Genomic DNA, 12,516 nt, shown 5'->3' with positions numbered 1-12,516 from the left:
TATTGAAATATGCTTAAAAACGAGAAAAGACACCATATCTCAAAATTTTGATCATTGACCTCATATAAATTATATGCCAACAGAATAAGATCAATATAAGTAGTTTAATATTATAAATGTTTTTGTATTATCATTCAATTTTCTGTAAAATTGGATCAAAAATGGGTAGGAATTTGAAAAGTGATAGAGGAAATTCGGACTGGAATATTTATAAAAATTGTGAAGGAAAACATAATGCTTTGTATGTATATAGTGTCATTCCCATTCATGAATTGTATTTCATTTTCAAAAGTGTTGAACTATTTGTATTATTTTCACAATTAAGAAAATCTCAATCATACTGTAAAATTTTAAGTGATTTTCCTTTAATTTTCCAAAAATATACAATGGCCATTAATTCAAAAAGTAGGTCATTGACCTACTTTTTTGAAAATGAAAGATAACACTACAATAAAGGGTCTATAACACACAATAGTTGGTTTTTCATTATCATCAGTGGAATTTTTTTTCATTCTGAGTAAAAGTCATCCTTAACAGAGAAGAAAAATTCTTTTTATGAATCTTGTGAACAAAAATTAACAACTGCATTTGATTGCAAAAGAAAAGATATAGAAATATATTTATATATATATATATGTAATATTTAATGTGGATTTTAAAATCCACGAGGGTTGCTTTTCGCGATTTTACGTGGAAATCAACAAAGCAACAGGAGCAGCAATAAAATTTTAAATTGCGTTTTACGCTTTTACTTATCAGAGTCTATTTAACTGTAAATCGATGAATGTACATGAGTACTCAATTTAAATTATTTTTATATAAAATCAACATTACTTTATACATGTAAATGATCTGTTAAATCAATAATTTTTTAATTTTTTTCCTACTAAGTGACAAAAAATTTAATGATTTTAAAATTTCTGCAATAGCTCTGTTTTTGTGGGAAAAGCCATTAAGAAGCCTTAATTGGAGCAATATTGAATTATTGTCGTCCTGTACAAAAATTGATCAGCTATGTATTCCTCATAAGTAAAATCTCTCTCTTGACAAAAATTAATGATTTTTTCAAATCTAATTTATCATAAAAGTTTAAGTTACAGGCAGACTTACAGTACTGATCAGACCCAAACTAACAGAAAGTAAACCTAAATTAAACCCTTGGTTTACTTTCTGGGTTTATTCTAAGTTTACTTCGGATTTACTAGAGTGGACCCAGAGTAAACCCAAAGTAAACCCAGTTAGAAGTATACCCCTGAATACAGACGCTAACTGTGTATTCAGATTACACAAGGGGCAGGAATTACAGGCAGTCGGATGGTAACATGCAAGGTGCATACTGTGACCTCAAAAGCAATATCCAAGTAAACCCAAAGTAAACCCGGGGTTTAGTTGAGGTTACTCTGGTGTTAGGTTGGGTATGATCGGTACTGCATCATACTAGCAGGTTTTTGCAGCAAAACAAAATTCTAAGAAATACAGCTCAGTTTGCTTTAAAAATTTAAAATGAGGGTTTTAATTCATTTGTTTTGAGTTAATCTATTTTATTATGAAGAAATGCATCACTATACGAGTACACTCTAAAGGCTCTGTTTTTACTCAAATATACATTTTTAATTCAAGCTACTTACTGTTTCAAAAATACAGCTGTCCACATCACTACTAAAATTTGTACGGCGTACCCGCACATAAACATTGCGGATTTATACATGTACAATGACGTGTTTTCTTTATCAAGGCAACCTGTGTCCTTAAAACATTGTATTTACGATCAAATTAATTCAAAGAGTGTCCAGTGATGAACACAGTCAATAAAGATAAATGGTATTTAAAAAAAAAACATATCTCCAGTATTAAGAAGCTATTAAAATATGTTGGATTGATTTAAATGTCTCCACAGACAAACTGCGACAAATCATCAAGCTATACACAACTTCACCACTGAAAATAAATATCTGTGCCGTACCCACATATAAAGCTCGCAGGTTTATACATGTACAGTGACGTGTAGATAAAGCATCATGTTTACGAAAAGATTGTTTTGGGGAGGGTGTTCAGTGATGCAAAATGACAAAAAAAAATCAATTCTTTTTGTAAAGCAGATGCGTTTATGCTGTAACTATTGAAACATGTTGTATTGATTTAAATGTCTCCACCAACATACGGCGACGAATCAACAATCTAAATTAATGTTTTAAATGCATTTATATTGTACATCATTGTTAAAACAATTTTGATGATTCATACTTAGATTTTTAATTAAATGAAACAATAGGCCTTAACGGTCGCCTGAGTACCATAGCCAATACACAGACTTGTCGAACAGTCAAATTTTTATGTTTACGTTTTAATAGTGCTTAATGTCCCAGTCACACATTCACGAATTAAATGCCGGATTAGCTACGGAAGCGATCCGGAGTCATTCGTGGCAATATGTATTGACCCGTGGCTTTTCCGTCTGTTATCGTATCCAAACGTAGCAATACTTGTATAGCTGCGACAATTTTTTAAAACATGTTCAAAATTCCAGTACGGATGAAACCACCGTAGTACTTCCTTAGAAACACTAACTTAACCGTTTTAGAACGTAGAAGTCTGTTTGAACTCCGTATAAATCCACAGTAATTCGTATGTATCAATTTGTATCCATTCCGTAGTGCATCCGTACTAACTCCGTATCATTAGATTTTCCGGTGTCAACCGTGGAAAATATTCCGTAGTAGAACCGTGGAGTTGATCCGTGAATGTGTGACTTGGGCATTACGTTTCATTAATGCGTCAAAGTATGAATGTAACTGTGCATTACAACTCCATTTTCATTTCTTTGTATATATCGTTTAAAATTGATAAATTGTATTTGCTTATTCATTAGTTTCAATTAAATATACATGTATCTTATTTGTGAAGATACAATGTATATCTTTATAAGTACACCACAAAAGCTGTGTTATTAACTTAAATATGCATATTAAATTCATGCTATTTACAGCCTGGTGTCCAATTCACCACTTAAAATGAATTTAAAGATACCGCACCTGCACATTAACTTCGCAGTTTCATACATGAACATGTGCAGTGGTGTGTTTTCTGGACCAAGACAACCTGGAGTAAATAAAGCCTGCAAGGCAATCGATTCCAAAGTTGCTACTCGGTTATTCGCAATTAGTTTCGTTGGATTTACAAATTTTTAAATCAAAGTGCATGTGCATATTATTCTGTTTGCTTTATTTACTGCAATCGTCTTTAGTGCCACAAAAAGAATGATAGGGATCTTCTGTATATAATTAAGTTAAACTATTATATGAAAATTGTTTATTTATTAATGCATTTATCATCATTTTTTATTTGCAGAAAAAAGGTTCAAAACAAAGAGCAAACAGTCGTGAAATAATTTCCCTGCCCTCAATTTGGTAATCAGTTCAATTAAAGGTCGAATAAAGTTTTCAAAAAGTTCTAGATATACCGTTTAAAATAAACAACCCTTATGGTCTTAGTTACTTATACATATGTGTATCTATTATAGACACAATAATTTGCTTGGCAATTAAATAATGTCGTGTTAAAAGAAAACAAAATGGAAATAAACACATTGAAAGGTTCAAAATATTGAGTGTAACAGCACCCATAATAATTTTAAATATTATTCATTTATAATTTTTTAAAAAAGCTGAATAAAAACAGCATTTGTGTATTAATAATGAAAATGCGTGAAAATATACAACTTATATTTTTTATACGACTAACCGATTACTGATTTGTGTTCGTGAACCATTGTTCCGACCGAGTAACCGGTTGCCATTCCTAAAATTAAGCATTGCGTTCAAAAAGAATGACTGAATTATTAAATTCAAATCTGCCGTAGCCTTACATAATCTATAAAACCACACCTTTAATCGTCGAACAATATTCCGTCCCCCGTGAGACTAACAAAAGATATGTTGCTCTCAACCCCAGGTAAATTTAATGTTTACATAAAGATGTTTAAATTTGGCAAAACCGAATAAGTTTGCTTTTTTATTTAGCATGCTAAAATTCACAAGTAGTGTTGCATTAAGTTAGGATAAAATACATATAAGATATAAATGCTGTCGAAACCCCATTGTTATGTTAGATGAAGAAACAGTAAACGACTTCAATTTTACATTGGCATCAAGAATTATATTGATAACCCGCATTTGATTATTCGTTTGTTTCAATGAAACATCTTATTTTCAAAGATATATCTTGATATGAGTACACTAAAACCTTTGTTTTAACTCAAAGATACATATTTAATTCATGCTACTTACAGTTAAAAAAAATACAGCTGTCCACTTCACTACTGGATATGAATTACTAAATTACAAATATATGTGCCGTACCCGCACATAAACTTTGCAGGTTTATACATGTACATGAACAGTGACGTGTTTCCTTTTTGAAGGCGTTTACGATCGAAAAAACAACAAAAGATGTTCAATGTTGAAAACTATTAATCAAGATCATTGGAATTTTAAAAAAACCCAGATCTTAATATCGATACGTGTACGCCATAATTATTGAAACGTGTATTGATTTAAATGTCTCCACAGAGAAACTGCGACGAATCATCAAGCTTAACTAATGTGTTTAATGCAGTAACATCAATATTCAATCGCCTAGACGTAAATCATTAGGTCAACTGGCTGGTGAATGAATAAATAAGAAGTATTTGATTCGTGTAAAAAATGGTTTACACATTTTAATCCGTGGTTACTTGTTAAAATATTTGAATAATACATAAAAAGCTTAACAATTACACGATGCATTCAAAGACTGGGGATTCGTAAAAATGTATAGCTTTAGTGGAATGCATGGCACTAGCGATTTTCTCTCAATGAAGATGTAATCTAACAAAAGAAGTGGTCCAAATGAATGAAATCTATTACAAAAATTGTCACAATAAACAACTGAATAAACAAAATAACAAGGTTTAACAAATTCACAGATCCACGTTTCGACTTAAAACATAAAATCGTTATAAACATGAGTGCATTGTAGTATTTGATATTTCAATCTGTTTCAATTTTATGATTTGCAATAAATTTCAAATTTGGATCTGATAAACAGCAGTTTAGTTTTTGTTAAATGATTAAACAAGTTTATAAATAAACAATGTCCTCGTGTAATTTGTAACAAAAATTCTAATTATTCTTGTCAATATCTTATTGACTAAATTTCAAGATTCTAAGATCAACGACAGCACATGTTTAGTGATACATTATGGAGAAATGGCATTTTCCGTAATACAGATATGTATCAGGTCATGTACGAAGTAATCATTGAAACCTGTCGGAATATCTACCTGACTCTACACACAGGCTGCAATAAATCGCCAAGACAATGCCGCATGCAATAGCATGAATATGTCTACATAAGAAATATTCTGACAGGTGAAATGCTGAAAATATGTTCCTCAAACTCTAGTTTTCAAGCAAAATGAATCCATTAAAAGATTTTTTGTATGAGGCATAGGACCACAAAAGGATTGATCACTGACAACATGTGTCCTTGTTACAAATATTATCAATAAAGAGCAACATTATATCTTTAATAAGAAATATCAAATATCAAGACTTGTACGATGCAATCATTATTATTATAATTGATTTACCTGTCTCGATAGACGAAATGCGATGAATCATCAAGCTACACTACTGTTTTATGCAATTATATCAATATTAAATTGTGTAGATGTAAAACATTGTTGTTAAATAGCCGGTGAAAAATAGAGAATATGAGAACATTTTGTAAATGAAAATAGTCCACAATACAATTGTTTTTGTATGTATGGGTACACTTGTAGTAAATGCATGTACATGTGCATGTATATGTCATAATAAAATGACCTCATACTCTTGGTATATTGAAGGAAAGACAAGGTAAAGGGCAGAATGCGTATTGGTTTTTTGTCAAATACATGACAAGCGCGAATTTCTCCTAATATCATATATACCTACAAACGAAATTGTGCTAATATTGGGAATCTTTTGAATGAATTTACAATGAAAAAATACTGAATAAACAAGCTTTCTAGGTTTAATAAATGCACATCTGAGTACTTAAATTGTAATACTATTATCTCTAGCCAAGTGTCCTATTCTTTATTTCCAGATAATAATGAATTGAACACATGTGGTTGTAATAATGAAAACATTATTGAAATATATATATTTAAGAATTCAATGTGTTTCAATTGAACCCAGTTAATTTTTAAGTTGTTAGTAGTATAAGTGGCTGAACAGAGGGGGAAAACAATAGGTGCTATTGTTATTTTTTGTATGGAGCTATTGGTCTGGTCGTGTGCGCCTGTAGAGAGAGGAAAAACAATTTGATTTTGTCCGAACAACGTTGGCTGGAAATCAATGGATCAATGAACCACATCGGTGCCCTAAACGGGAACATCGACACCCCAATGAAGGAGACGGGGTGTTACTTTACAGAGAGGTTAAACATACAGTAGAGGGGGGTAATTGTTCTCATATGAATACGATACACCTTTGATCGATTGTGAATGAATGTTCATCGGAATACACTGTGCGATGGAGCAACGCACTGATACTGACGTCTGAATTAAAAGATGGTTATCACTTAAACGAAGTGTGGTTGAACATTATCAAAAAACAGGATCAGCTCTACACTCGAATTTCATTTTCTGTTTCGGACAGAAAACTTCATGTAATAGGTCTAGTCGTTTTCATGGTCAGATGGGTTATCTGATCCAAAAAAAGTACAAAGTGATCCCACTTGTACTATTAAGGGGAATTATTATCCATAAAACTTTATACAGTAATAAATATTCATGTTTTCAGTACGTCTACTCTTGGTACATTAATCGATTTAACTTCATGTGTTGACCGTGTAGACAGACTCTAACCAAATTTTACGCAACTCGCCTGATTATGTTTCTTACGATCGAATTTCACTACCTGGCTTTGCACACTTTTCAAACATCAATCAATAGATGACAGTGACAGAGGAACGGGTTTGACTTACTCTTAGTCATATCAAATCAAAACTGTTGAAGTTTCAGTTAGTTTATTTAAACAAACAATAAAAGGAATCCAATAAAATTTGATCAAATACAAGAATGATGATACATGTATACATATACACAATACATAATATACACAGATTCCACCTTAATATAAATGCCACATAGATAACAGATAATGAAACAGAGGTACAAGCGTGAAACATCTATATGTAATAAGCATCTCATATAGTCCAAAATGTTACACTTTTTAAAAAATATTGTTTGAATGACATTAAATTTTATCTCTGTACGAGGAAAAAAAAGGAAACTCTTCTTATGACTATGAAAATTAATTCAACCAACCAATGCCGAGTGTTAATGAGAATCAGTTGTATCGAAAAATGCAGAATATGGAAAGCCGGATGAAATTCTTTATAATTAACACAACCAAGAAAGAAACATTGATGGCTAGATAATAAAAATGAATTATACCTTAATTCTACTTTGATGGTAAAAAATATATGAGCGTTTTCCTAATCTAATTTATAAGTAGTTTATAATAATTAACAACTTTTATTTAATCTCATTTCCTACACATATAAGCAAAAAAATATAATTTTTTTAATGATATAACTTATGGGTGAACTATAGAAATAATTAGCAACGATGAAATAATCAGCCTTTGATTTTATCCTTTTTATTAGCCAATCACAGATACAGAGTCTACACAGACAGAGTTACAGACATGATAGTTGAAAACAGTGTACAAAATACGATAAATACATTAATCTTTATCAAGCCTGAATCAAGCTTTTAAAGAACCTTAACCCTTGCTAAAACAAAATTAATTTTCGAAATTATCTTTTACCATAGTTTTGCACCAGAATTTAGAATCTCGATCATAGAATTTGAAGACAAAGATTTTGCTATGTTCATTAGAATGGTTTATATGGAAATATTTCTTTGTGAATTTTTCCTCGTAAATTTTTTTACAGGTCCCATAAAAGCGGAGGGGGGCAACTCCATGTTATTTCAATTTTTTGTATGTAAATTTAATAAAAATTTGCTGTGTAAAAGGGTGGGGGGGGGCCCCCTGATGCTACGATCCTGTATTCTTACACCATAGCTAGGTCACTAGGTCATGTATGAAATACAATCGATTTTTTAAGAACAATGAATCTAATTACAGTTTGAAATGTGCATTTTCTTACGCCACAGCGAGATCACTAGATAACGTAGATTTCTATCTAGTAATAAATGTATGAATTACGATATATTTTCTTAAATAGTACAGGAGAAAAACTTACTGTACGTCAATATTTACATTAAAATATATTTTTACATTCTTTAACTATGTATATATATTAATTTTCGGTGGATAACTATTTTACAATACACTTGTGAGTATTAGATTTTTTAGTACACACTAAAGCCTTATGCATATCAATCAATAATAACTCTACATTACATTTTTCTTTGTAGCATACAGCTAATTTTAGTTCTATGCCATTTAAATCAATTAAAGCAAACAACAAAAACAAAACCAACAAACAAACAAACGGAGGCTTGTAAAATACTTATGCCCCCGTCCCTTTGACAACTTTGCAAAGAAAATATATTGAAAGTGTAAATAAAAAGAATGTTTCTACGTCCATGCTTAAGGGGCATAACTCAAAAATTTCTTGATCGTACCCACAATCGAATTTGACGTAGACATTATCATGATATACATGTATCTGTAAATTTCATTTGAGTAAGTGTAAACTCCACAAAGAAAATGAACGAAAACTGCAAATAAATGGAATTTTCCTAAGTCTAAGGGGCATAACTCTGTCGAAAATGGCTCTTAATTTAGATATTGTTATGATAAATCTGTATACAAAAATTTCATTTCCGTTTGTGCAACTTCTGTGAGGAAAATGAACAGAAACTTAGTAACAGACGGACGGACAGCAGCAAAGCAATATACCCTCCCTTCTGCGAAGGAAGGCATAATTAAAAGGCGAGAATTATATGTCGCAAGCGATTAGCATTTTACGTGTTTATTGATTGCTAGCTTTTACCAAGAAATCATATCGAAAATTTTCGAAGAGTTATTCGGCGTGTTGTTATATCATTTTAAAACGCCTGCACTGGAATGAAGATCTTGTATACATTGAGAACCATTTATAAGTTTACACAAAGAAAGCAAAAAAATTTAATATATCATAATTTTGTATCAATTGTATTAGATTCCTCTGTTGACTCTCTTTTAGCTTCTTTAGTGTTGTACGATTCTTTTTTGACTGCGCATTTACAATTCATGATTCGTTTGTTTAAGAAAAACGCTATAAATATCGTTGTTCCCTGCAAACTGTTGATTATTGATGAGATATAGGAGAACGTTGTAAAAGGGAGGAAACCGTCGTTAATCAGAAGAGACCAGGTTATCCCAGTTATTGTGAATAAACGACAAAATATTCCGAATTCATTCCTAACAGATTGGTATTCTGGAACTTTGGGGACACGTTTTATGGACATAATGGTTCTAACAAAGAAGAATAGTCTAGATAGGCACATAATACCAACTGGTATAATGAATGAGGCTAATCGTGAATAAGGATTGTCGATAAAGCACACCCTATTTCCATATCCAATATCTTCATTGCCAGAAACCTGCCACAATATTATAATGGTTAAAACTACTACCACGCATGGAAAAAAAGTGATAAAAGCAATATATACTCTAAGAATATCATTTAAACCAACGCTTGTATTTATGTTTGAAAATTTAAAAATTCTGTACATATGAAACGAACTAACCGTCATGGTTAAAAACGACACTAACCAAAAATAATGTAGAGCTATACCAATTCCAACACATACCACCTGATATGATGAACCAAATTTACTTAACTGAAAAATTATAAGAGTTAGAATCAGCGAGACTATCAGTATCATGTTTATTTTTCCGGGTATTGTTCTCAAATCTTTTTTAAAAACATAAATCAGAAATGAAATCAATAAACACAGAATGGAAGTAACGTTTAAGATAAGCGTAATTTTTGAAAGAAGGGCATTTTGGTTTTGTTCATCTGAAGAAAATGCGCCTATGTAAGATCCAACATTGTATTCTTCAGTGCAATTCCTTGCTGATCCATCGGGTAAAATTTCAAACAACTCATAATTGTAGAGTTTATTTTTCCCAATTACCAATAATGTTCTCGATTGTTTATCTACACGATATTCGCCAAATTCAAGTGCAACTTGAACGCAATTAACAGTTTGGATATTCGAACAGTTTCTAATGTCTGCCTTTTTTGTACTACCTGATATTTCACAAATTCTGATAAGTACATCGAGAAAAATATTCAGTGAGATATATCTTAAATGGGTTATAAGGTAATCGATTTTGATGCATATTGAACGAAAAGTGAAGATTAAAAGTTTCATTTCTCGATATCGCCATCTTGTTTTTAATAGCGATTAATAGCATTTCAATATCAACTCTCTTTACAGCGTGTTTGATAAAAATGCCTACTGCAATGCTCCCTGAAAACTGGGGGGAAGATAAGATTTGATTCCTCTTAAAGCAAGGCTGGTCTATTTGAACAAACAAATATTCTATCGAATCTGAATCTATCTGAAGCTTGGCCAGTATTGCTTGTTTGATTTCCTCTGATATAATGACTAACAGATCGTGTACAGGTAACAGATAAAAAACATTTCCTTGGAAGTCTGTTGTCAGAAAATATCCCAAGTTTTCTGTTACTGTGAAGAGTGCTTGACATGTTCCATTACGGAGATACTTTCCCGGATAACAGGTCAAATTTCTGCACTGATTCTAAATGAGAACAAGAAAAACTTTAGGCGTGCATATTCAGTAAAATTAATTTAATGTAGAAAAAACAAATTATATCAAACTTACCACTTCTGTGATGTATGCTTGTGTTGATTTACATTTTGGTGATTCGTTTTGGGGTAATTTATCTTCATATTCAGAATACGTAAAAAAAAATCTGTAGATCGGATAAAATTCCTGACTCTTTGAAAGAAACTTTTCCGGGCGTTTAAAGGTGATAAAACCACAAAATGGACTTCGCCGTTGCTGGTCAAATTGATGATTGCAATGTTTACAAAACAAATTTTTGTATGGCGAATAAAAGTTGATTTGAGGGAAAAAGTGACAACCACTCACGTCACGTTTTTCGAGCAAAGACAAATTTCCAGCGTCCATACACGTAGAAATAGTGACACTCGTATTGGTAATTCCTGGATTGCATAATGCACAAAAATGGTTTTTAAAACAACTGGACTCTGTATAGAATCCCATTGATACCCCTGCCGAAACGTTTTCACAAGCATATTGAACTCCAGGATCTTTCACAAGCCATTCCCTAGTAGAATTACATGTTTTCGTGTATAACGCGTTTCTGGTATAACACAAGGCTGTATGATGCTTATTAGTGTCAGCCGTAAATAAATGTGGTAAATATGTCACATTGCAGTGGGTTTCACTGATCGTTTTAAGTAGCTGCTCTACCGTTAAAAAGTTTCTATAGTCAATGAATTTTTTACAATATACTTCAATGTCTCATGGTTTGCCTGATTCAAAGCTACGTCGTTCCGGCGATATATTACACAGATAGCAAAACATGTTGAGGTACGATGGATAAATTTTAAGTTACTACGTAAAGAAATGTTATATCTTGAACTTTGGTTACCATGACGATGGGTCAACATATCAACATTCAACATCAACGATTAAGAGTTTTGCAGTTAGTATGAAAAATATGTCACTAATTTTTGTCGTGACTTTTACGTATTGAACTTAATTCTATCAGAATGCAATTTTCGCAAGACATTCAATGTAAAATAAATGAAAATTAAAAGATAATTCATAACTACCTTAAACTATAAAATGAACAAATTAAAAAAAAAATAACAATTTCCTTTTCATACTTGTGAAGAATCTTCTTTAGTCTTCTCGTTTTTTTTTGTTTTTTTTTTTTGTTTTTTTTTTTTTTGTGTGTGAGATAAATTGACAAATATTTTTAAATGACATACCTTTTTCCTATATCACCAAATCCATCAACTTGTGGAATTTTAGATGACTATCGCATCATGCTTTGAGTTGCTGTATTTAAAGGTGCAAACGGTAAAGAGATCAATAGCAAATTTTTAAACCAATAAGAATCATTACATGAAACCGTGGAACGTTTTCCGTCTATTATCAAAGCAAAGTGTTGATACACCTGTATTCTCGCTTATTGCAAAAATGTATATAGTAGGAAAGCTTTGGATAATCATGGCAAGAATTAAAAGCATTTTATCAATTCACAAACTAAATTAATGGTCAATAGAAAAACAACTCAGTATATGATTTTTGCAATCGTTTTAATAAGAATTACCCAGCGGCTCGTCATCAGTGTGCACTAAGATATTAATAACTAATACAAACGATATCTATTCAGTAAAGCTAAATATTGTACATACTAGTATTTGTCTTCAATAAACGATGTTTATACTACTATATTAAAATAATA

At 31.4% G+C, this 12,516-nt stretch overlaps 1 long non-coding RNA gene across 1 annotated transcript in view; it reads right to left on the bottom strand.

Moving 5' to 3' along the window:
* Positions 1-4,386, bottom strand: part of LOC136273846 (uncharacterized) — a 38,291-nt gene extending 33,905 nt beyond the window's left edge. The window contains exon 1 of the long non-coding RNA XR_010712100.1: positions 4,287-4,386. This is a non-coding gene — a long non-coding RNA (uncharacterized lncRNA). The remainder of the gene's footprint in view (positions 1-4,286) is intronic.
* Positions 4,387-12,516: the final 8,130 nt, after the last annotated feature.

The sequence above is a fragment of the Magallana gigas genome, chromosome 1, assembly GCF_963853765.1.
Source record: "Magallana gigas chromosome 1, xbMagGiga1.1, whole genome shotgun sequence".
In the NCBI taxonomy this organism is placed as follows: Eukaryota; Metazoa; Mollusca; class Bivalvia; order Ostreida; family Ostreidae; genus Magallana; species Magallana gigas.
Note: the sequence above shows the minus strand (reverse complement) of the source record. Positions and strands in the feature narration are given on the sequence as shown.